The sequence below is a fragment of the Microcaecilia unicolor genome, chromosome 6, assembly GCF_901765095.1.
Source record: "Microcaecilia unicolor chromosome 6, aMicUni1.1, whole genome shotgun sequence".
Taxonomy (NCBI): Eukaryota; Metazoa; Chordata; class Amphibia; order Gymnophiona; family Siphonopidae; genus Microcaecilia; species Microcaecilia unicolor.
Window position 1 is genome coordinate 209,952,356 of NC_044036.1, and position 27,471 is coordinate 209,979,826.

Sequence of the window (27,471 nt, forward strand, 5' to 3'; positions counted from 1 at the left end):
TCAGCATACAATGTGGATTTGTGAGCATGAATGATGTTCAACGCCTCCCTTGAGAGAGTGGTATTTAAATCATATTTTAATTTCTGCAAGCTCATAAGAGTAGCTGGTTCATTATCTACAATGAACTGACTTTCCAACAACTTAAGTTTGGCAGTTTTCTCTAGCAGGTCCATTCTGCGCCTACGATTGGCCATGGCAGAATAACTAATGATATGACCTCTGACAGTAGCCTTAAAGGCATCCCACCACAAGAGAGCTTTATGTTCCTCTAAGAGATTAAATTGAAAAAACTCTTCCATTTTGGACTGTATAAATTGAATAAAAACATCATCCTGCAACAGCATGGATTGAAATCTCCAATACGATTTATTCTGAACTGGTAAGATATCAGCTAACTGAAGAGATACTGGCGAGTGATCAGAGAGAACTCTACTAAGTATCTCAGAATTACATACATGAGGTAGTAAATTAGAGGAGATTAAAAAGTAGTCAATCCGTGAAAAACTTCCATGAGGAGGTGAGTAAAAAGTGAAACCCAGGTCTGTGGGATGGAAAACACGCCAAGGATCTAAAAGACCTAGAATCGTCTTGAGATCCTGAATCTTATGGAGAGCTTTCGATCCCCTAGAGGGGCACTTGGATTTTCTGTCCAGAATAGGATCTTGTACCTGATTGAAATCACCACCAAGGAGAATAAGGTCAGCTCCAAAGGAAACAATCTCAGAGATTACACTGTGAAAAAACGAGGGGGAGTCAGAGTTAGGGGCATACAAGTTTCCTATTAACAACTGGAAATCCCGTAGTTGTAAGTGCACCAATATCCATCTTCCCTCATTATCAGAACATTGTTTTATAATGGAAAAGGAAAGTGATTTCCGCACTAGAATTGCAACCCCATTCTTTTTAAATGCAGCAGAAGAAGCAGCAACAAGAGAATAGAACTGATCCTGGAATCCAACTACATCAGAGGCCAAAAGATGAGTCTCCTGAACTAGAACAATGTCAGCCTGCAGTCTCCCAAAGTACAGCAATACCTTCTTACGTTTTATAGGATTGTTTAATCCTTGCACATTAAGAGAAATTAGTTTCATTTATAATGAGAAAAATGCAAGTATGGTGGTAGAGAATATAAATTAGAACAGCAGCATAGAATAACTCATGAAAAAGGCAGTAAAGTAGTAAATGGTACCACTGAAAGTACAACCTGCCTGAAAAAACAGGGACCAACAGAAATACCATTTTGATTACATATGAACACATGCAATGACTATATTATTAACTATATTAGCCATATCGAGGTGGGACAATATGGGATACAAATACAGCAAATAAATATTGCAAGAGAGAGAATCCACCTGACCATACTCCATGGATGACAACACAGGCAAACTGTTGAAAAAAGACACCATGTTAAGCACATTATGGAGGAGAAAAGATAAATCAAACACAGAAACTCCAGCAGCTCTGCAGTAAAGACATAACGAGAGTATGAATGAGCATATGAAAACTCTAATGAAACCTTCCATCGAACTTGCTAGAGAAAAGACTTGTACTCACAGGTATTGCCATGGAAATTGCATAATAAAACCCAAATAAAACATAATTCAAACCCTTGAGAACAAAACAATAATAAAAACTACAAGCAACCATATAATAACAAGAGATCATGGGAGTGGAAAGGAGAGCTGAAGACCGCCCCTACTTCAAACAAGAAACTAAGAACTAATATAATTAAATACATTCAAGTCTTCAATGAGTCCAGAAAGGAAGCCAAAAGCTGTGGGTCATCAAAATTTCTGGTAGTATTGTGCACCGTCACTTTCATCCGTGCCGGGTAAAGAAGCCCATACTGCGCTCCGAGGGCTTTCAGACGATCTCTGAACTGCAGAAAAGCCTTTCTTCGTTGCACCGTTCCTTTATTCAGGTCTGGGAAAAGAAAAAGTTTCGCACCCTCATGAGTAAGTGGAGCCTTAAACTTAGCTTTCTGTAGGATTAGTAATGCTGTCGGGTACCGAAGAAATTTAATCACTATAGGTCTTGGCAATTGCTGATGCGACCGTTTAAAAGATGGCGTTCGATTGGCCTGTTCAATTTCCAACCGTTGTTCCGCATTAATGTCCAACAACTTCGGCAAAAAAGTTTCCAAGAAGGCGCTCAAATTCAGCCCCTCTGAGCCTTCCGGCAAGCCAAGCAGCCGAACAGAGTTTCTTCGTAGCCTGTTATGAAGATCTTCGACCTCTCTTTTTAAAAGATCCATGTCTCGGGCTTTCTTTTGTAGATCGAGGATCAGATTTTCCTGCCGCTCGGCTTTGCTCTCTAGCACCGCAGCACGAGTCTCCATATGAGAGAGATTCGCCTTAAGATCTTGTATCTCCTCCTTAATATCATTAAGGGAAGACTGGTTCTCCTGTAAGATATTTTTAATGGAGCGCAACTCATCCATTATTACACTGAGAGAAACCTCCGAGGCCGCTTCCGTCGTCACGGTACGAGGATCTTGCTTGTGCCGCTTAGGGGCTGGTAACGGTGTCGAAGTCGGGTCCACCTTTAAATTTTTCCCAGCCATATCGCGCCAAATTTATCTGCAAGCGACCCCACCGCCTCTGAACTTCCAAAACTACTGCTATGGCTCGACGAGAGTTCAGGAGTATGTAAACAGCGGGAGCTGTTAGATCAGGCAGCCATACTGCTCAAGGCTTAGCCACGCCCCCCAGGCTTACTGCTTCTGATGTACTCCCCAGCAAATTTCTCTTTATAGTCTCTTTTAGCCTTCTTTATTAAATGCTTTGCATCTGACTTGCCAATGCTTATGTTGCTTCTTATTTTCATCATTTGGGTCCTTTTTCCATTCATTGAAAGACAATCGTTTGGCTGTAATAGCCTCTTTTACTTCACCTTTTAACCATGCTGGCTGTCGTTTTCTCTTCTTTCCACCTTTGCAAATACGTGGAATGCATCTGGTCTAGGCTTCCAAGATGGCATTTTTGAATAATATCCACGCCTGACGTGGAGGGGCATTTTTGATATCACGTTTAAATAGGAAAGGTCATTTTTGAAAAAGAAAAAAACATTTCTTTTTTTTTTTTTCAAAAATACTGTTTTGTGATTTGGACTTTTATTTTGGTTCATTTTCGAAAGAAAAAAAAATGTCCAAGTGCATAAAGCACAAAATCAAGCTATCGGGATGTAGGAGGAGCCAGCATTTTTAGTAGACTGGTCCCCCTGACATCCCAAGACAGCAATAGGGCACCCTAGAGGGCACTGCAGTGGACTTCATAAAAAGCTCCCAGGTACACATTTCACCATTGCTCCCTTACCTTGTCTGCTAAGCCCTCCAAAACCTACTACCCCCAACTGTACACCACTACCATAGCCCTTATGGGTGAAGGGGGGCACCTATATGTGGGTACAGTAGGTTTCTGGTGAGTTTTGGAGAGCTCACAGTTTCCTCCACAACAGTAACAGGTAGGGGGAGGTAGGAGCCTGGGTCCACCTGTCTGCAGTGCACTGCACCACTACTAGACTACTCCAGGGACCTGCATGCTATTCTAATGGACCAGAGTACAACACCTGAGGTTGGCATAGAGGCTAGCAAGTAATGTTTTTCATCAAAGTTTGGGGGTGGGAGGGGGGTTAGTGACCACTGAGGGAATAAGAGGAGGTCACCCCTAATTCCCTCCAGTGGTCATCTGGTTATTTAGGGCACCTTTTAGTACCTTACTCATTATAAAAAACAGGTCTAACTCAAAACATCTTTGTTCTAGTCCTGGACATTTTTGTTTTGTTCCATTATGGATGAAAAACGTCTAAGTCTTAGGAACGCCCAAGTCCCGGCCTGAACATGCCCCTTGTGAGAAAGACGTCCAAATGCTGTTTTATGTCACTCTTTAGACTTTTTTCTGTTTTGAAAATGGGACACAGGCCTATTTTCAAAGCACTTAGACTTACAAAGTTCCACAGTAACCTATGGAACTTTGTAAGTCTAAGTGCTTTGAAAATGAGCCCCTTAGTGTCATAAGTACATAAGCATTGCCATGCTGGGATAGACCAAGGGTCCATCGAGCCCAGCACCCTGTCACCGACAGCGGCCAAAAGAACAAGCAATTTGTCCCGCTCATCCTAGAAATACTGTATTATTCCCTTAGCAGCTGATCCTTTTAGCTTCTTTTTAACCATTTTCCTCATTTCATTATAGTCATCCTTTTGAAAATTAAATGCAGCTACAGTAGATTTCCTTTGCAGGATCATCCCAGATAGTAGCTCGTACTTGATCATGTTATGATCACTGTTTCCCAGGGGACCCAACACTACAACCTCTCGCACTAAGCCCTGCACACCACCAAGGACCAGATCCAAAATGGCTCCCCTTCTTCCCGGTTCCTGGACCAGTTGCTCCAAGAAACAGTCATTTATTACATCTAGAAATTTTTCTCTCTCTGGCACTCCCTGATGTAACATTTATCCAGTCAATATTGGGATGAGAGAAAAGGAATGTTTTGAATAGTGATTTGAGAACCGCTTCTGTGGTCTTCATTATGAAGGCGATATATAAAAATTTGTATAAAATAGACCATCATTGGCCCAATATTCAGTGCCATTAAAACAGCCACGAACGGCTCCTGGCCGGTTAAATAGCACTTAGCTGGCTAACCACTAATATTCAGCCAGAGATAGCCAATTATGCCCGCTGAATATTAGAGCTTGGCGGCAACTTAGCCAGTTGTGCAACTTAGCCAGTTAAGCACGAATATTCAGCGCTGACTTAGCGATTAAGTCTGCTATTATCTTTAACTGCTAAGCACTTTTACTTTACTTTGTATCAAGCTTATATACCGCTCTGTACCAAATAGTTCTGAGTGGTTTACAATAAGACAAAAACCAAGGCAATCCTTGGGATAAATACAGTCAAAGAATTATACAAAACTAAGTAGAAATAAGTGATATACAATCACTAACAATTTTCATCATAATTTCTATCCGAATATTAAATTAGGCATTACAATGAATCCAGAAATCTCTTGAACAGTAAAGTTTTCAGATTTTTTTTTTTAAATACATAATTTGAGAACTGGTTAAAACAGGAAGATATCAACTTCTAAATCTTGGAAAAAAAAAAAAAAAAAAAAACTTACGCATTTTATCATAAATGGAAAATATTTTTATGCCCTTAATAGAAGGTAGATCAAAGTAAGAGAAATTACAAATTCTTCGAAGCTTATTAAATTTCTCGAATTCTATAAGAGAAACTACATAGTCTTGACAGACTCCTGATAAGATTTTAACATACAACATATTTTAAAGTAAGTTCTAGCTTGTCTAGGCAACCAGTGTAACTTCATATAGTAAACAAAGATCCTATCAAATATTTGCAAGGAAAAAATTAATGATTGCAGTGTTCTGGATGGTTTGAATTTTTTGGATTAACTGCTTCGGTGAACCCAGATAGATCAACAATAATTAAGTTTAGAAAGTAATAAATCCTGCACTAGTAATCTGAATTGTTCTATTTCAAAAGTTTCCTAATTCTCCTTTGTCTCCTCAACAACAAAAAGGAACCTTTAACTAAGGCATTAACGTTTCAAATTAAAAACATAGCACCGATAAAACTAAATCCCTAATAGTAACTAATCCTCATCACCCTCTAAATCTTAAAAACTTTACAATTATTCATAGAGTACCCACGGGAGTTCATGAAGATCTTAGCCTTTGCAGATCTTCTTTTGATACTGTCCCAACCTCAGGATTCCTTGGGTAGCCTACTCAGTTTAGTGGATGAGTTTTTCTATTATTCGGGCTTTAAACTCAATTTGCATAAATCTACAGTTTTACCCCTGCTGCCTGGGTTACAGGCAACATGGGAGGGTGACTTCCCTTGCGATGGGATGACAGGTCCCTTAAAAATTTAAGGGTACTGCTTCCTAGTGACCTGTCCACTTTACTAGAGATTAATTTGCAGCCTAAATACCTGGCAAACATATCCCATTTCATTATCTGGGAAAGTGGCATTAAGTAATAAGGTAATGTTGCCTCGTTGGCTGTACATTTGTCAAACGTTACCAATAATTATTATGAGACCTCAAGAAAAAGCACTTGCCAGACTTCTCAATTTTTATTTATGGAATGGAAAGCGAGACTGAATGCCTCTGACTTGAGCATATTTGCCTAAAGACCGGGGCAGTTTAGGCCATTAATCGGTCTGATTATTTTCTTTAGCATGCAATATGCGGCATAACAACTGGTATCGCTTGGTCTTGCATTTTTCTTATACTCTGGTTGAGACTTGGATGCCACATCCTTTCCATTTCAGTTTTGTACTCCATGCCTGCCTAAACAGCTGGATTCCGTTTGGCGCACTAATCCGATTTTCCTACCTGCAATGGTCACCTAGAAGTGGGTGTGTCGTGCCCTACATCAGCCACACATGGCATCTCCTGTTTTGTCTATGCACGGTAATGATGCTTTCCTCCGAGGAATGTTGGAGGAGTGGCTTTATTCTTGGCGTCAACAGGAGGTGACCTATTTCAGGTGGTGGAGGAATCTGGCAAGATGCACTCATACTTCCTTATGTAAGGATTATCATCTTGGGGCACTTGATGCTTTTCCTTATACGCAGCTGCGGCATTATATTCTCTCACTGCCTCAGTCGGCTTTAATGGCAGAGACCCATGAGTTATTTGCCAAGGCATATAGTTTGGAGGCACAACTGTTGGTACCATTAAGGGCCCATTATAAATATATTTTGGAGATTCTTCCCCCATACAATATGACTACTTTGGCACAACAATGGATACTGGAATTACGGTTTATGCCTTTACCATTAATTGACTAAAAACATTCTATATTTGGATCAACAACATAAATTGGTCATGCGTTTGTATATATCTCCCCATCGTGCATACAAGGCTAAATCTGCATCATTAGATACTTGCACCAAATGTCAGCGCTCAGGAACTACACTCAGGCACATGTTCTGCACGTGTGCAGCGATTAAATCTTTTTGGCAGCACTTGGGGGCTCAGGTTACCGGGCTTTGGATGTCGCGTTGGATGCCCCGACCAATATCTATTTGCCGTATTTGATACTACCTAACCCTTGCCAAAGGGGTACTCAGAATTTTTACAACCTATTCTTTTTGGCCTAAAGTGTATTTTGCAGAAGTGGCTTCAAATGGTACCTTCAACTCTGGCTCAATGGAATTCCTTAATGATTATGCAAGATTCTATGGAGCGTTGTGATCAATTGGACTTGAACTCTGTGAGAAGGCAAATATTCTGTGCACTATGGGAACCCTTTTGGGCTTCCTTAACTCCCACGCAGTAGAATACTTAAATTTTTTTTTTACATTTGTGCTGGAATTGCAGTTTGCAGGCGAACTGTATTATAAATATCAATTTTTTCTTTTTTTTGGGGGGGGGGGGGGGGGAAGGGGAGGGATAGGTGTGGGATTTTGCTGTTCTTTAGGATTTATTGTTTGTCAAAACAAAATATGTACCTTTACAATTGAGAGCATCAGCTATCCCCTTGACTCATCAATGAGAATCTTAGGAATCACAATCAATTCCTCACCCTTGAAAACCAAGTTTCTAAAGTGGTCCCAAATGTCTTCAACTCACTTTGGAAACTAAAGAGATAAAGACCATTTTTCATGAAACCAGTTTTTCACACTTTAATTCAACTTCTAGTCCTACCAAAATTCGACAACTGAAACTCCACCTATGCAGGAATTAAAGGTAGTCTTCTCAAAAAACGATAAACCGCTCAAATTACCGCTGCACGCCTCACATGTAAACCACCACGCTTCGCCAAAGCAACCCCTCTTCTTTATGATCTACATTGGTTACCGATAAAAGATAGAATATCATTCAAGTTATGTGTACTCATTCACCAAATTCTTTATGGATTAGCTCCATCATACATGAACAATCTCGCTGAATTACCATCACATAATGCCATTATATCATCCAGAGAATTATCTTATCTCACATTTCCCCAAATGCAAGAATATGACACACAAAACAATTCAACTCATACTACTCTTTACCTAAAACAATTAAATGCACAAATGATTACTTATTATTTCGAAATCTACTGGAAACCCATTTTTTCAACTTAGCCTTCCAGCAAACAAAGAATTCTATTTGAGTAGAATCTACTATGGATATTAACTATATTATATTCTATCTTCCATTAATTCTATGTTGTCTTTGTTGAGCTGTAGGAGTATTTACCTGAGATCTCACCTTTGCTGGTCTTGGCCTATACAGCCATTGTTATAATATGGATTTTACAGCTTGTGGCCTGTATGCATCAGTAACCAGCTTTGCCAAAGGAACATTACTGCTGAACATAGCAAGATGACTTCATCCAAGGACATATTCTGTGTTGCAAACTAGCCCGTTATCTCCTGGGAAGATTGGAGAGAGACACAAATGGCTCCAGGAGTATGTGAGCATACAGGGAGGTTTGCATGCCATCGATACTACAACAGAGGCTCGCTTTATGACCATGAAGCTGGCTGGACATTATTACACCATCTGTAATTGGTCCACAGGTATCATCTGACCCTTGTATACCAAAAGTTTGGACTGAAGAGGAGAAGGAGTAAGGAGACGACCGGAAGACTTGCAGGTGGATAGAAGGCATGAGAATAGCCAAAGACTGATTTCCTAAACACCAGTGAATTGCATACCTTGTAACAAACTCACAAGGTTAGCTCAGCTATAATATATGGCCTTATCTAAAGACTGTGCCCTCTGCACCCAGAATACAGATCTTGGACTTTATTCCTGGACTGAGAGACTCACTGAGGCTTCAGCTTGAGTAAGAGGAGGAATACGCTTCTTTACCATTGGAAGTCTGCCACAGACGGCAGGGTGAGACAACAGGATTTACTACCTATGGTCATGGGGATAATTAGTCCTTGGCTTTGTCTGTGACAGATGGGTTTTATGTCATGACTTATGGTCTATGAATTTAGCATAAGACGTGTGGTGTAACTTCTCATAATAATCATTAGGATATCAGTATTGCGATTGGTTGTGTAATCACTCATTTAGTTAGTCCATTAGGATAATTGTATTTCATTATCTATATTTTGGGTGATAATCTATTTTTATAGCAAGTTATTTTGTATTTTGCTTGGCATTTTGCTTCAGAACTATTTATATATATATTTCTTTACTTAATAAATAATATATATTCCATCTGTGGCATTGTTCCTTTTTCCAGCAACTAGCTAGTCATTGGGCTAAAGAGGTACGCTTCCCCTAGACACGAGTCCAGAATAATTGCTATTTAGTAGTGTTCTGACAGCTAAGTACCTCTGTATACCTACTTCATCTCAATTAGAATCAGTTTACCCAATCATAATATATAACCTCCTTTCCAGTCAATCTCCTTACTATATCCATCTTCCTCCAAGAAATGCTGCATCCCAATTACGTTATATCTGTTCATACTAAGTCATTGTAATAGCTTTTTTTTTTTTATTTACCAAATATTTATTACAAGTGAAACTTGACTAAGAAAAAAAAAACAGACAAAATTCCCTATTGAAATACAAATGGTGCGACCGCACCTTGAGTAGTGTGTTCAATTCTGGTTGCTGCATCTCAAGAAAGATATAGTGGAATTGGAAAAGGTGCAGCGAATGGCGACTAAAATGATAACAGGGATGGGACGACTTCCCTATGAAGAAAGACTAAGGAGGCTAGGGCTTTTCAGCTTGGAGAAAAGACGGCTGAGGGGAGACATGATAGAGGTATATAAAATAATGAGTGGAGTGGAACAGGTGGATGTGAAGCATCTGTTCACGCTTTCCAAAAATACTAGGACTAGGGGGCATGTGATGAAACTACAGTGTAGTAAATTTAAAACAAATCAGAGAAAATGTTTCTTCACCCAACGCATAATTAAACTCTGGAATTCATTGCCGGAGAACGTGGTGAAGGTGGTTAGCTTGGCAGAGTTTAAAAAGGGGTTAGACAGTTTCCTAAAGGACAAGTCCATAACCGCTACTAAATGGACTTGGGAAAAATCCACAATTCTGGGAATAACATGTATAGAATGTTTGTACGTTTGGGAAGCTTGCCAGGTGCCCTTGACCTGGATTGGCCGCTGTCATGGAGAGGATGCTGGGCTCGATGGGCCCTTGGTCTTTTCCCAGTGTGGCATTACTTATGTAAATAAATAGAAGAAAAGGAAGAATAAAAGGGAAAAAAACAAAAGGAATTTATCTCTGTCCTCTTTAGACCACTATATTAGTGGAGTGTATTCATAGATTGTTTTGGAGAAAACCAAATGAGGAAAAAAATTATAATATACATAGCTTAACATGCATTAAACCTGTACCATATTACAAATTATATTCCCAACCTTATTTTAAGGATATCAGACTGATTCCAACTTTTTTAGACCAACAAAAGCATTTAATTGTTCTGGTTGGAAAAACACATATTTTAACCCTGAATATTTAATTACACATTTACATGGAAAATTAAGATAGAAAGAGGCCCCAATTGCTAGAGTCTCTCTTCTCGTGGCCAAAAAGGCTTTTCTTCTTTCTTGAGTTTGTTTTGTAAAATCTGGGTACATCCATATATTTTTACCATAAAACATAGTATGTGCTTTCTTGAAGTATAAACGCTTAACTGCTTCTAAATCCTGTTCAAATATAAAGGAAACTAGTAATGTCTTTCTTTCAAAAACTTCTGAAATAGATGATTCTAATATATCAGTTAAATTCAGGTTTTCATTTTTATCTTTTAAATGTTCTTGAGGGTACTTTTCCAAAAACTCCTCTGGGTTCTTTTGAGGCTGTATATAGTAAATCCGATTAATTGGAGGAATAAGGTCTGGTGCATAATTCAAAATTTCAATCAAGTATTTCTTAAATGCTTCCAAAGTAAATTTTTAAAACGCAAATTCAACCTACGATTGTTATTCTCAATCTGTTCAGTTTTCCTACTTATCTAATTTCTTTCTTTTATTGTTACTATTGAGAATTCTTGTAGTTTCTTTACATCTTCTTTAAGTACAGAAATTTGAGTATTCGAGTCTATTTTAATAGGTTCAACAGATTTAGAAAGTGTTTCCACTGTACTCACTAATACCGCTATTTCTTCCGTTGAGTTGGTCAGTGTAACATCCAATTTTTGGAGAGCTTCCCATATGCTCTCCAAAGTCACCGTCTCCGGTTTTGATAATACAGCTTTCCGCTCAGTTTGATAGCCCAAAGGCCTCAAACCCCTGTTGGTTCCCAACTCCTCAGAACCTCGAGCCAGGGGTCCTCCCTCACCGACTTCCGATTCGAGTGACCTCTGCTGGGAGCGGAGGCCTACGGGAAGAGGCGGTGGGTTGAGTAACAGGGGAGAAAGGGAGACATCTAGCCCCACTGTCGCATGGTTCTCCTTCCAACGAGACAGAGGGATTCCTCCCGGTAAACTGGTCAGGCATTCTCATGGCGAACCTCTCGATGGTTGTTGCATTGGTGAGGAGGTCCTTGCCGTCGAGGTACCGGCTTTGACCGTACCCTTTCGCTTTTTAAGGCATTTTGTTAGCAGAGAATATTGTTTAAATCGCAACATCCTCGAGAGAGCTCAACCGTGGTCACAGCATGCCGCCATCTTGACACGCCCATTGTAATAGCTTTATATGATGTATTTTACAATCTGTTTACGAATCTAAACATTTTATCATTTTACTAATTGTTATGTAAGCCACATTGAACCTGAGTTCCTCGGGCTAATTCAGGATACAAATTTCATAAATAAACAAACATGGTAGTCTAATGAAAGTGTCTGATCCAAACAGACTCTCAAGATTTTAATTATAGGGCAAAGAGAATATTTTCTTTGATGCAAATATAATCCAAATTAAGAACCGGGTTATTGTCAAATAATATAAACTTGGTTTTATCAGTATTAAGTTTAAATTTATTCATCCAACAGCTAATTAAACCTAGACAGACCTGAACCTTAAGTAACTCTTATTTGTCAAGATGGAAGTTACAGGTCTAATGACTGAAATATCATACCTGTAACTGAATATCAGCTTAACCAGTTAAGTTGCTGCACACAAAACTGAAACCGCATATTCAATGCCAGTCACCAGATACAGCCCAGCATTGAGTATCAGAGATCAGCGTGCCTACCGCCAGCTAAATATCAGAGGGCATAAGGTAAAATTATGTATCATACCTGATAATTTTCTTTCCATTAATCATAGCTGATCAATCCATAGACTGGTGGGTTGTGTCCATCTACCAGCAGGTGGAGATAGAGAGCAATCCTTTTGCCTCCCTATATGTGGTCATGTGCTGCCGGAAACTCCTCAGTATGTCGATATCCAAGCTCCATCCGCAGGACTCAGCACTTAGAGAATTACACCCACAAAGGGACACTCTGCCCAGCTCACCACCGCCGAAACGGGGGAGGGGAATTAACCCAGCTCATCCCCACACAAGTGGGGGAGGGGAATCCGTCCAGCTCATCCCCGCGGAGCGGGGGAGGGACACCACACCCGCCGATGCGGGGGGATCTGGCTTATCCTGCAACCGCAACCGCGGGAGGAGCTGACTGACCCTAACACCGCCGAAGCGGGAGGGGTACAAAGCTGCCCTACTGCCGCACAAAGCGGGAGGGAGCGCCGGCAGAATTTAAGTCTCAATCCAGCCCTGTAAAACGGAGGGGAGAGGAATGCAGCAGCTCACTGTAACACAAACTCGTCTCAACTCTTGAAGAATCCAAGTGAAGGAAGAACTTGAACACGAAGTCTTTCTGAAGTAACTGAAGACTAAACTTGAACCTGAAATGCAACCAGAATAAAAACAGTACAGATATCTGGGAGGGGCTATGGATTGATCAGCTATGATTAATGGAAAGAAAATTATCAGGTATGATTATACATAATTTTACCTTCCATATCATCAAGCTGATCAATCCATAGACTGGTGGGATGTACCGAAGCAGTACTCACCCAGGGCGGGACATAGAAATCCCTGACCTCAACACTGAAGCTCCAAACCGGGCCTCCGCCCGTGCAGCCACAGTCAACCGGTAATGCTTGGAGAATGTATGAGCCGAAGCCCAAGTTGCCGCCTTGCATATCTCTTCCAAGGAGACGGATCCGGCCTCTGCCATCGAGGCCGCCTGAGCTCTCGTGGAGTGAGCCTTCAGCTGGATAGGCGGCACCTTCCCCGCGGCCACATAAGCCGCTGCAATGGCTTCCTTGACCCATCTTGCCACTGTAGGCTTAGCAGCCTGCAGACCCTTACGAGGACCTGCAAACAGGACAAACAGATGATCCGATTTCCGGAAATCATTGGTCACTTCCAAGTATCTGATGATGACTCGTCTCACATCCAGATATTTAAGAGCAGAGTACTCCTCTGGGTAGTCCTCCCTACGAAAGGAAGGGAGACAGAGCTGCTGATTCACATGGAAGCGAGAAACAATCTTGGGCAGAAAGGAAGGCACTGTGCGAATAGTCACTCCTGCCTCAGTGAACTGCAGAAAAGGCTCTCGACATGAGAGCGCCTGGAGCTCGGAAACTCTTCTGGCTGAAGTGATAGCCACCAAAAAGACTGCTTTCAACGTCAGGTCTTTCAGAGATGCCCTCGACAAGGGTTCAAAAGGCGGCTTCTGCAATGCTCTTAGCACCAGGTTGAGATTCCACCACATCTGGCTGTGAAGCCAGGGAAGCACCCTTCAGGCGGCCCCTGAAGCAAGCCAGAGCCGCTACCTGGACTTTAAGGGAACTGAGCGACAGGCCTTTCTCCAGACCTTCTTGCAGGAACGCCAACACTGAAGAAATTGGAGCAGTGAAGGGAGAAAGAGAGCCTGCTTCACACCACGCTGCAAAGATACGCCAAACCCTGGCGTAAGCAGTAGAAGTAGAGCGCTTCCTCGCTCTCAGCATAGTGGAGATGACCTTGTCTGAGAAGCCCTTCTTCCTCAGACGCTGCCGCTCAATAGCCAGGCCGTAAGACCAAAGGGGGAGGGATCCTCCATCACCACGGGACCCTGATGTAACAGGCCCTGTTCCACTGGCAGTCGCAGAGGATCGTCCACTGAGAGCCTGATCAAGTCCGCATACCAGGGACGCCTGGGCCAATCCGGACCCACCAGGATTACCCTGCCAGGATGCTTTGCCACCCGGTCTAGCACCCTGCCCAACATGGGCCAGGGCGGGAACACATAGAGGAGCTCTTGTGTCGGCCACTGTTGGAGAAGAGCATCTACTCCCAGGGATCGAGGGTCCCGTCCTCTGCTGAAGAAGCGCGGCACTTGGCAATTGGCCGATGACGCCATCAGATCTAGGCTCGGCTGGCCCCAGCGCTTCGTGATGTCCAAGAACGCCTGAGCAGATAGCTGCCACTCTCCGGGCTCCAAGGTATGGCGACTGAGAAAGTCCGCCTTGACATTCATGACTCCGGCAATGTGAGCCGCTGAAAGCTGCTCCAGGTTCGCTTCCGCCCACTGGCAAAGATACATAGCCTCCTTGGCTAGAGGGGCGCTCTTGGTACCTCCCTGGCGGTTGACATAGGCCACAGCCGTGGCATTGTCCGACAGGACCCGTACAGGCTTCCACACCAGTACCAGGATGAACTCCAAAAGCGCCAACCGAATGGCTCTGAGTTCCAGGAGGTTGATAGACCACTTTGCCTCTGCAGGAGACCAGAGCCCCTGCGCTGTCCTTCCCAAGCAGTGGGCTCCCCAGCCCGACAAAGAGGCGTCCGTCGTGACGACAATCCACTCTGGGGTCACCAGAGGCATTCCCGCAGACAATTTGTCTGTCTGCATCCACCAGCTCAGCGCCTTGCGCACTGCTGGGTCCAAGGGAAGTCGCACAGCATAATCCTCCGACATCGGAGTCCAGCGCTGCAGCAAGGAGTGTTGAAGTGGTCTCATATGAGCCCTGGCCCAGGGCACTACTTCCATCGTGGCCGTCATAGAGCCCAACAGCTGCACATAGTGCCAAGCCCGAAGAGGAGAGGCTCCCAGGAACTGGTCCACCTGAGCCTGAAGTTTGACAATCCGATTGTCTGGCAGGAACACTCTGCCCACTTGGGTGTCGAATCGAACTCCCAGGTACTCCAGGGACTGAGTCGGGCGCAGCTGGCTCTTCTCCCAGTTGATGATCCATCCCAGGGAGCTCAAAAGAGCAACTACCCGGTCCACAGCTTTGCCGCACTCTGCATAAGAGGGGGCTCGGATCAACCAGTCGTCCAGATAAGGATGGACTTGTATCCCTTCCTTTCGTAGGAAGGCCGCGATGACCACCATTACTTTGGAAAAGGTCCGCGGAGCAGTAGCCAACCCGAATGGGAGGGCTCTGAACTGGAAGTGTCGTCCCAGGACTGCAAAACGCAGGAAGCGTTGATGAGGAGGCCAGATGGGAATATGCAGGTACGCTTCCTTGATGTCCAAGGAAGCCAAGAACTCTCCTGCCTTCACTGCCGCTATAACAGAGCGGAGAGTCTCCATGCGAAAGTGCCGCACTTTCAAGGCCCGATTGACCCCTTTGAGGTCGAGGATAGGCCGGACAGAACCTCCTTTCTTTGGTACCACAAAGTAAATGGAGTAACGTCCCTTGCCAAGCTGACTTTCTGGCACAGGAACGACCGCGCCCAGGCGGATCAGATTGTCCAAGGTCTGCTGCACTGCCACAGCTTTGACCGGAGACTTGCAGGGAGAGAGTACAAACCCGTCTTTTAAGGGTCGGCAGAACTCTAGCTTGTAGCCGTCTCTGATGACTTCCAGCACCCACGCGTCTGAAGTTATTGTGGTCCACTTGCCCAGAAACGAGGACAGCCGTCCTCCAATCTGCACTGGGGCGTGGACCAAGGCCCCGTCATTGGGTACGAGACCCTGGGGGAGGACCGGAGGAAGCACCTCCGGGACGGCGGTCTCTGCGAAAGGAATGCTGCTTGGGGGAGAAATTCCTCTTGAAGGAAGAGGGGGGCAGAAGAACCCGACTTGCCCGGGCGGTACCGACGGGCTTCCTGCAACCGTCCTCTGGAGGTACCGGGACGAGTACTAGCCCGAGCCCTGACCTCTGGTAATTTCTTGCCCTTAGACGTGCCGAGATCGGTCACGATTTTGTCCAGCTCGACCCCAAAGAGCAGATTGCCTTTAAAAGGCAATCTAGCCAGGCGGGATTTAGAGGCGTGGTCAGCAGACCAATGTTTCAGCCAAAGCCACCGCCGCGCAGAGATTGTCTGAGCCATGCCTTTAGCTGAGGCCCTCAAGACATCATACAGCAAGTCTGCCAAATAGGCTAAGCCCGATTCCAGGGCCTGCCAATCAGCCCTCAAGGAATGATCCGAGGGGGAAGCCCGCTGCACCATAGTCAGGCACGCCCTGGCCACATAGGAGCCGCAAACTGAGGCCTGCAAACTTAAAGCAGCCGCCTCAAAGGACGACCTTAAGGCCGCCTCCAATCTTCTGTCTTGGGCGTCCTTTAGGGCCGTGCCACCTTCCACCGGCAACGCCGTTTTCTTAGTCACCGCAGTGATTAAAGAATCCACGGTAGGCCACAGATAGGCCTCACGTTCACTCACAGCCAAAGGATAGAGGCGGGACATAGCCCTAGCCACTTTAAGGCTCGCTTCCGGGACATCCCATTGAGCCGAAATTAAGGTGTGCATGGCATCATGCACATGGAAGGTTCTAGGCGGGCGCTTCGTCCCCAGCATAATGGCAGAGCCAACAGGGGCTGAGGGAGAGACGTCCTCCGGAGAGGAAATCTTCAAAGTGTCCATGGCCTGTAACAACAGGTTGGGCAAATCCTCTGGGCTAAAAAGCCGCGCTGCAGAGGGGTCATCCGCTCCATCCGAGCGGGGATCCGTCTCCTCCAAGGAATCCGCAAAGGACCGTTGGGAGACCTCAGACACGCTGCCCTCATCTACATCGGAGGAGACAAAGTCCTCCAAGGCCTGGGAATCAACCCGAGGGCGTTTACCTCTGGGAACCTCAACCTCTTTACCAGACGAGGGAGCAGGGGCAGCGTTTTGCATGAGGAAAGCCTGATGCAGCAGCAAAACAAACTCGGGGGAGAAACCCCCCAGACTGTGTACTTCCGCAGCCTGGGCAACAGCCCTAGACGCACCCTCAACCGGCGCTCGCAAGAGCGGGGGACAGACATGCTGCGCATCCAAAATGGCGTCCGGTGCGACACTCCGCGAAGGAGCCGCGCGGGAAGAACGGCGCTTAACTTTAGCCGCTTTTGTGCCGTCGCCCAAATTAAGGGCGTTCATGGCATTAATGTCTCCAACCTCAACGGCGGCCCACGAAGAAGCCGTCCGAGCCGCGTGGCTGGCCAAGATGGCGGAGGCGAGGAGCGGGGGATGGGCGTTTATGGCGGGAAAAACCGCCACGCCGGAGGAAGGACCGGGACATTCATCGGTCACGAAACTGTCACCCATCAAGGGCGAATCAGGCTGTAAGACCCCCGCATCCCCTCTAGAAGCGCTCAAGCGATCCGGGGAGCGACCCTTTGTGCCCTCGCCCTCCGACGCCATATGCCACGAGGAGAAGAATCGGGGAACCCCCTGCCCGCTATAAAAAGGTAAAAATTACCTGCTGTCCGCTCCGAGCTGTAACGAACTGGTGTCCCAGTGAGTAGCTGCAATGAACGTTTAAATAAACGTCGAAATAAACGCCTTTAAGGACGTTTAAAATTTTTTTTTTTTTTTTTTTAACGGAGCCAGCGGGAGGGGGGAGAAAAGGAGGGACCTGGCACCACCAGGTTTGCACTTGCTCAAAAGAGCCCTCAACCCCAGGCACTCAACAAAACCTAAGAATTAGGCTTGGAGGCCTAGCCAGAGCTGCTGCTGTGTGTGACCACCACCTGCTGAGATAGAGAACATACTGAGGAGTTTCCGGCAGCACATGACCACATATAGGGAGGCAAAAGTTTGCTCTCTATCTCCACCTGTTGGTAGATGGACACAACCCACCAGTCTATGGATTGATCAGCTTGATGATATGGAATGTTATGTTTTGGGGGTGTTTCTCTGCTAAGGGCACAGGACTACTTCACCGCATCAATGGGAGAATGGATGGGGCCATGTACCGTACAATTCTGAGTGACAACCTCCTTCCCTCCGCCAGGGCCTTAAAAATGGGTCGTGGCTGGGTCTTCCAGCACGACAATGACCCAAAACATACAGCCAAGGCAACAAAGGAGTGGCTCAGGAAGAAGCACATTAGGGTCATGGAGTGGCCTAGCCAGTCACCAGACCTTAATCCCATTGAAAACTTATGGAGGGAGCTGAAGCTGCGAGTTGCCAAGCGACAGCCCAGAACTCTTAATGATTTAGAGATGATCTGCAAAGAGGAGTGGACCAAAATTCCTCCTGACATGTGTGCAAACCTCATCATCAACTACAGAAGACGTCTGACCGCTGTGCTTGCCAACAAGGGTTTTGCCACCAAGTATTAGGTCTTGTTTGCCAGAGGGATTAAATACTTATTTCCCTCTGCAGAATGCAAATAAATTCATATACTTTCCACAATGTGATTTTCCGGATTTAATTTGTGATGTGCTCTCTCTCACTGTTACCAATAACCTACCCTTCAATTATGGGCTGCTCATGTCTTTGTCAGTGGGCAAACTTACAAAATCAGCAAGGGATCAAATACTTATTTCCACCACTGTACATATATCAGGAATATTCTTCTGACAGTTAAATGTAGTTGTATTTTAGATTTTAGACCCGTGATGGCAACATTCAAAAACCAGTAGCTGAACATTTCAACCTTACAGGACACACTCTGACCTTAAGGTTGCCACACTCCTACAAAGAAACTTCAAAGAAAAACTTCACGGTGAAAATGCTGAATTGGAAAAGGCACAAATTACCGAAAGATGGCTGTGTCGGATCAATTAACAAATTTTGTATTCCATACCCTCTCTCCTTGGATGGTTCTGTTCCTTGTACCATTGCTACTAATCTGCAGGACCTTTTCCTTCTTTCTTGTGCCTTCACTTCTGGATACCATTGTGCAATTACATGAGGAACACTAAGAATCACATTACATTGGAAACACACTGCCTGCCACACATCTACATGATTCCAGCTTCTACCCATCACTTATCTCCAGTTCACCGTCTACAGCCAACATCGATGGTTCCATCGCATTTGTTTTGTCCCCTCAGAGGCTCTATCTGGAGAAACTAGAAAAGACATTTTTGAAGGAGGAGTGATGTCACCTGGTGATGGCCTCATGGTGAATGATCAATGAAGAAGCCCACATTCAAACCTCCCATAGACAGTGAGATCGTGAGCCATGTAGCCCAGATGAGTAGATATCGGCGAGGAGCGGCTAGAGGGTTTTCACTTTCAAGATGAACAGGTAGTGACAGACAGAGGAGCCCAAGGGGCCATATGGTAACATGGCAGCAGCAGGACCAGTGTGCATCAATTCAGAGTCATTGCAAGAGAAAGGCAGTAGCAGTCCTGACTGGGCAGAACGGGTTACAAAACAAGATATGCTGGGCTGGCTCAAGGAGATCAGGAGTAATATCACATTTGCAAAAGAGGACATTAAAGCAGTGGTTGCAGAGTTATGACTTGGAGTGGAGGAATTAAGAAACAAGGGGAGCAGAGAGACGTGGATATAAAAGATGATCATCACTGAATGGATCAACTGGACTAATGACTTGAAGCACTTCAGGACAGAGCTGAGGATCTAAATAATAGATCCAGGAGGTGCAATATTAGAAATCAAGAGTATACTTGAAGAGGAGGCATTCCATTTCTGACAAGATTTTGGGCAAAGGGGCCTTGAAGCCAGGGTCCAGTGGTATGCTAGTGGAGCTCATTAGAGCCTGGGCCCTAGAAGGGACACTAACATCAAAAACATTATAGCATGCCTACATGAAAAACTTCAAAAGGCGTGATCTAAAAGAGTGCTATCGCTGGAGATAGATCTCTAATGATTTGTCCCAAATGACTTTGGAGACGTGTGGCATAGTGAGAATATGCACAAGAACATTAAGTAAAGGTGCTGTTCCCCTTTGGCATAGCAATAACAGATGGACAGAACACCACCACCCTGACCAGAGATCTGGTCACTTTTATTCAGCAGCACATTAAGATGTACATCAGAACTGACTATATTTTGTTAGTAAAAATTTATAAGAACTGACAGAAGAAACAGAATTGGGTGACCAAACTCTTTCTGACCACACCCCAATTTGGATACGTTTTGAAGGTGCTGAAAGGCATGGGGGATTTCTGGAGATTGAATGAATGCTTACCTGCTTAGGGACAAATAGATGGTAGAAGATGTCAAGCAAACAACAAATGATTACCTTAAACAAAACGATATGGGAGAAATGGAAATTAATATGGTGAGAGATGCATTGAAGGCAGTAGTCAGGGACTTGGGGGGAAAAAAAAAACCCAGAAAAGTTTGAGAAGCCTTTTAAAGTGGCAGGAGCAACTGACAATATTAGAGAAACTTCACCAGACCATGGGGGGAGGCAAGTGGAGAAATAATTGCAAGAGGCCAGAAGAAAAAAAAAACCAAAAAAAAAACTTATGATCTTCAATTAAAAACATAAGAATACCCAACTGGGTCAGACCAATGATCCATCTAGCCCAGTATCCTTCTTCCAACAGTGACCAATCCAGGTCAGAAGTACCTGGAAGAAACCCAAATAATAGCAACAATCCATGCTACCAACCCCAGGGAAAAACAGTGGCTTCCCCATGTTTCTCTCAATAGCAGACTATGGACTTGCCCAAATCTTTTATTTTTTAACCCAGGAACACTAACCGCTGTTACCACATCCTCTGGAAATGAGTTCCAGAACTTAACTATTCATTGAGTGAAAAAATATTTCCTCCTATTTCTTTTAAAAGTATTTCCATGTAATGTCATTGAATGTCCCCTAGTCTTTATATTTTTTGAAAGAGTACAAAAATCAATTCACTTTTACCCGTTCTACACCACTCAGGATTTTAAAGACCTCAACCATATCTACCCTCAGCCATCTCTTGTCCAAGCTGAAGAGCCCTAACCTCTTTAGCCTTTCCTCATATGAGAGGAGTTCTACCCCCTTTAAAATATTGGCCACTCTTCTTTGAACCTTTTCTAAACTCCATTATATCTTTTTTGAGATACGGCAACCAGAAATGAACACAGTACTCAAGGTGAGGTTGCACCATGGAGTGATACAGAGGCATTATGGTATTCTCGGTCTTATTTACCCTCCCTTTCCTAATAATTCTTAGCATCCTGTTTGCTTTTTTCGTCATCACCACACACACTAGGCAGATTTCAGCGTATTATCTCTGACACCTAGATCTTTTCTTGGGTGCTGACCCCCAAGGTGGACCCTAACATCAGGTAACTATGGGAAAATTAGGTTCTTACCTTGGTAATTTTCTTTCCTTTAGTCATAGCAGATGAAGCCATTACGTATGGGTTGTGTCCATCAACCAGCAGGGGGAGATAGAGAGCACTCAAATTTCACAGTGCCACATGGTCAGCTAGCTCCACTGCCTCTTCAGTACAGGAACTCACTGCCCATCCATCGACTTCATCACCTCACCTTCTCTCCTACCCTCTTGGCTTTTAATCTCCGCCTCTTTCTTCCGTCCATTTTGCCTTCCCCATTCCACCTAAATACCTCTCGCCTTCAACGCCTTCGTGGCCACACCTCTCCTACTCTCCTCCGCTCTCTTTTACTCCTTCTCTTACTCTCAGCCGGTGACATCAATCCCAATCCTGGCCCCCCTCACCAACTATTATCCCAACTCTACAGATCTCACCGCGACCTCTCTAACCTCATCTCTATTTCTCTACTCCCCTCCTCTTCTCTGCCCTTCTCTTGCGCCCTATGGAATGCCCGCTCTATCTGTAACAAACTCGCCTATATCCAGGACCTCTTTATCTCGCGTCACCTCCATCTGCTCGCCATAACAGAAACCTGGCTCTGCCCTGATGACTCTGCTTCAGTTGCAGCCCTGTGCCATGGCGGTTATCTATTTTCACATACTCCTCGCCCTGCTGGCCGTAGGGGCGGTGTTGGACTACTTCTCTCTCCCTCCTCCAGATTTCAACCCCTTCTTCCACCTCAATCTCACTGTTTTTCCTCCTTTGAAGTCCACTCTATCTGCCTTTTCTCTCCTCTGCCTCTTTGAATTGCGGTCATTTATCGTCCCCCTGATAAGTCCCTTTCATCCTTTCTCAGTGACTTTGACGCCTGGCTTGCCTTCTTCCATGATCCTTCCTCCCCCTCTCTCATCCTTGGTGACTTTAATATTCCTGCTAATGATCCTTCCAACTCTTATATTTCCAAATTACTCGCTTTAATGTCCTCCTTTAATCTCCAACTATGCTCCACCTCCCCCACTCATCAAAATGGTCACCGTCTTGATCTCATCTTCTCCTCCAACTGTTCACCCTCTAGTTTCCTTGCCTCTGATCTTCCCTCCTCTGATCACCATCTTATAACTTTCACACTTAAATCTCCTCCCTCCCAGTCCCGTCCTATCTTATCTAATTTATCTAGGAATCTTCATGATATTGACCCTTCATCTCTATCCTCCCATGTTTCAAACCTCCTCTCTACTGTGGCACCATCCACGTCTGTCAACGAGGCTGTTTCTTCTTACAATACTCTATCCTCTGCCTTAGACACTCTTGCACCTTTGATGACCCGCCCTGTAAGGCGTACAAAACCCCAACCTTGGCTGACTTCTAATATCCGCTACCTACGTTCCTGTACCCGCTCCGCCGAACGCCTCTGGCGGAAATCTCGGGCCCTTGCTGATTTCTTACACTTTAAATTCATGCTGACCTCCTTCCAATCTGCTCTTTCACGTGCCAAACAGGATTATTATATCCAACTGACCAACTATCTTGGCTCTAATCCTCGACTTCTCTTCACCACATTGAACTCTCTCCTCAAGGTGCCCCCTCCCCCAACTCCCCCTTCATTATCTCCTCAGACCCTTGCTGAATTCTTTCACAACAAGGTTGAAAAGATAAACCTTGCTTTCTCTACCTCACCACCTCTCCCTCCACTAGTCCGTTCCCCTCTCTCTCCTTCCCCTCATTCCCTTTCCTCCTTTCCTGAAGTTACTATTGAGGAAACTACACTTCTCCTTTCTTCCTCAAAATGTACCACCTGTTCCCATTCCCACCCACCTTCTTAATGCCATCTCTCCTGCTCTTATTCCTTTTATCTGTCACATTCTCAACCTCTCACTTTCCACTACGACTGTCCCTGCTGCCTTTAAACATGCTGTGGTCACACCTCTCCTTAAGAAGCCTTCACTCGACCCTACTTGTCACTCTAATTACCGACCCATCTCCCTCCTTCCTTTTCTCTCCAAATTACTTGAGCGTGCTGTTCACCGCCGCTGCCTTGAGTTTCTCTCCTCACATGCTATTCTTGACCCACTACAATCTGGTTTTCACCCTCTCCACTCAACCGAAACTGCGCTTACTAAAGTCTCCAATGACCTATTACTGGCTAAATCTAGAGGTCAATATTCCATCCTCATTCTTCTTGATCTTTCCGCTGCTTTTGACACTGTCGATCACAGCATACTTCTCGATACCCTGTCCTCACTTGGATTCCAGAGCTCTGTCCTTTCCTGGTTCTCTTCCTACCTCTCCCTCCGCACCTTTAGTGTTCACTCTGGTGGATCCTCTTCTACTTCTAGCCCTCTGCCTGTCGGCGTACCTCAGGGTTCTGTTCTTGGTCCCCTCCTCTTTTCTATCTACACTTCTTCCCTTGGTTCATTAATCTCATCCCATGGCTTTTCCTACCATCTCTATGCTGATGACTCCCAAATCTACCTTTCTACCCCTGATATCTCACCTTGCATCCAAACCAAAGTTTCAGCGTGCTTGTCTGACATTGCTGCCTGGATGTCTCAACGCCACCTGAAATTAAATATGACCAAAACTGAGCTTCTCATTTTCCCCCCCAAACCCACCTCTCCGCTCCCCCCGTTTTCTATTTCTGTTGATGGCTCTCTCATTCTCCGTCTCCTCAGCTCGAAACCTTGGGGTCATCTTTGACTCTTCTCTCTCCTTCTCTGCTCATATCCAGCAGATTGCCAAGACCTGTCGTTTCTTTCTTTACAACATCCGTAAAATCTAGACTGAAAGCCCACCTCTTTAACATTGCTTTTGACTCGTAACCACTTGTAACCACTCGCCTCCCCCTACCCTCCTCTCTTCCTTCCCGTTCACATTAATTGATTTGATTTGCTTACTTTATTTATTTATTTATTTTTGTCTATTACATTGGAAGCTCTTTGAGCAGGGACTGTCTTTCTTCTATGTTTGTGCAGCGCTGCGTACGCCTTGTAGCGCTATAGAAATGCTAATTATTAGTAGTAGTAGTATTTGAAGCTTCCAAAGCAGTATAACACACCGCAATGGGAATAACATGAACTTTCCTCACAGCGAACGATGGCCCCATAACAAGGGCATGAACTCAAAAGGAGGGAATTAACACATCCTCCTGGAGGGAATAAACTCGTCCTCCTCTTTGTATTTATGGAGGGAATACACACATCCTCCTGGAGGGAATGAACTCAACCTCCTACACATAAACTAGAGGGAATGAACTCATCCTCCTGTAAGTGAACAAGAATCCTGAAAACTGTTTTCCAACACTCTCCCAAGGAAGGATTAGAACTTCAGGAAACAAGAACAGAACCTGAAACAGATTCACATCATACAGACAATCATACAGGGAGGGCTCATGGCTTCATCTGCTATGACTAAAGGAAAGAACATTACCAAGGTAAGAACCTAATTTTCCCTTCCTTGTCATCAAGCAGATGAAGCCATTACGTATGTGATGTATCAAAGCAATCCCTATATAGGGTGGGAACAAGTCACACCACGCGCTAGCACTTGTGCTCCAAAACGCGCATCCCTCCTAGCAGCCACATCCAGCCTATAATGTCGGGCAAATGAGAGCTTCAAAGCCCATGTTGCTGCACTGCAAATCTCATGAAGAGAGAGTGCTCCAGTTTCAGCCCAAGAGGAAGAAATCGCTCTTGTAGAATGTGCCTTAAAGGCTACAGGCGGAGGCCGGCCGGCAAGCAGATAAGCTGAAAAGATAGCTTCTTTGAGCCAGCGGGCAATAGTGGCTTTAGACACTGGAGACCCTCTGCGAGAACCTGATAGTAAAACAAACAAATGATCAGAGGTCCTGAAAGAATTAGTAACTCGCAGATACTGCAACAGAGTCCTGCGCACATCCAACAGGTGCAACTGCCGAAAGGATTCTGGAAACTCCTCCTTAACAAAAGAGGGCAGAAAAATAGGCTGGTTTAGGTGAAACGCGGAAACCACCTTAGGCATGAAGGAAGGCACGGTACGAACCGTGACCCCGGACTCTGAAAATTGCAGAAATGGGTCTCGACAGGACAGCGCCTGGAGTTGACACCCGTCTCGCCGAAATAATGGCCACCAGAAAAACGGCCTTTAGTGTCAAATCTTTCTCTGAAGCTCACTGTAGCGGCTCAAAAGGAGAACCCTGCAGAGCCTTCAAAACTAGCCCCAGGTTCCAAGCTGGACAAGGTGCCAGCACGGGAGGATGGAGCCGAAGCACCCCTCTAAGAAACCGTGCCACATCTGGATAAGCATCTAAAGACACGCCTGCAACCTTACCATGAAGGGAGGCCAATGCTGCCACTTGCACCCGCAGGGAATTATAGGCCAAGCCTTTTTGTACACCATCCTGCAAAAATGTCTAGAATCGGCGAGACAGGAGCCCGAATGGGTGTGATCGCTTTTGAAACACACCAAGCCTCAAACTGGCACCAGATCCTGGCATAAGCCATGGAAGTGGACCGCTTGCGGGCCTGCAAGAGAGTGGAAATAACATTATTGGAATAGCCTTTGCCTCTCAATTGCGCCCTCTCAATAGCCATGCCGTAAGACCAAAACGGCAGGCGTCCTCCACGGCCACCGGTCTCTGCGACAACAGGTTCTGTACCAGAGGTAAAGGAAGGGGAGCCTCCACTAGCATCTGTCGGAGGTCCGCATACCAAGGCCCCCTGGGCCAATCCGGGGCGATGAGAACCACTTCTGGGTGAAGCCGAATCCGCAGGAGCACACGCCCTATCAAGGGCCACGGAAGGAACACATACCAGAGACCAGGGTTGAGCCAAGGCATCCAACCCGGCTGAGAGAGGATCTCTCCGTCTGCTGAAAAGCACGGGACTTTGGCATTTGAGCTTGTCGCCATAAGATCCATTACGGGCGTGCCACATTTGGCACATATCTGAGGAATACTTTGTCTGCTAGTTCCCATTCCGCTGGATCGATTTGATGCCTGCTTAGATAATCGGATTGCACGTTGCTCTGATCTGCAATGTGAGCTGCCGACAGAAACTGTAGATGCAGCTCGGCCCAGTGGCAAATCTGTTCGGCCTGCACGGCCAGCGCTCTGCACTGAGTGCCGCCTTGTCGGTTTATGTAGGCCACTGTTGTCGTGTTGTCCGACATCACTCGGACAGCCAATCCTTCCAGGGTCACTTGAAAGGCCAAAAGCGCCTGAAACACCGCTTTCAACTCTAGGCGATTGATGGACCACTCCGACTCGTCGGGTGTCCAAAGACCCTGGGCATGCTTCCCCTTGCAATGTGCGCCCCAGCCCTTCAGGCTGGCATCTGTCACCACCAGGCACCAATCGGGGAGCGCCAGTGGCATTCCTCGCCGCAGCATGCTGTCTGAGAGCCACCACTCCATGTTGAGTCGGGCCACAGGGAGCCAATAGAGTCTGCATTGATAATCCTGAGATACTGGAGACCATCGTTGAAGCAGGGAATACTGCAGAGGTCTCAGGTGCGCTCTCACCCAGGGCACCAAATCCAAGGTGGCCATCATCGATCCCAACAGCTGGACAATTTCCCAAGCTCGCGGGCGGGGTATCCTCAGGAGCAGACGGACCTGATTCTGAAGCTTGCACCGCCTTTGCTCGGGTAGGAATACATATCCAGAGTCTGTGTCAAACCTGGCCCCCAAATATTCTAGAGATTGCGAGGGGGTCAGGTGACTTTGGCTACATTGACGACCCAGCCTAGAGATTGCAGTACTGAGACCACTCTGGCTGTAGCTTGATGGCTCTCTGTTGCGGAGTCCGCTCTGATGAGCCAGTCGTCTAGGTACGGGTGAACCCGGATACCTTCTCGCCTGAGAAAAGCAGCTACTACCACCATTACCTTGGAAAAGGTTCGGGGAGCTGTGGTGAGGCCAAAAGGCAAGGCCCAAAACTGGAAATGTTTTCCCAACACCGCAAACCGCAGAAACTTCTGGTGCGGGGACCAAATTGGAATGTGCAACTAAGCTTTTTTCAGGTCCAGAGATGTGAGAAACTCTCCTGGCTGTACCGCCGCACTGACAGTGTGCAGGGTTTCCATGTGAAAATGCCGCACTCTTAGGGACTTGTTTAATTCTTTTAAGTCCAGAATAGGGCGAAAAG

At 45.4% G+C, this 27,471-nt stretch overlaps 1 protein-coding gene across 3 annotated transcripts in view; it reads right to left on the minus strand.

The window, feature by feature from the left end:
- Window positions 1–27,471, minus strand: part of ALDH9A1 (aldehyde dehydrogenase 9 family member A1) — a 309,783-nt gene that overhangs the window by 276,126 nt on the left and 6,186 nt on the right. The window lies entirely within an intron of this gene.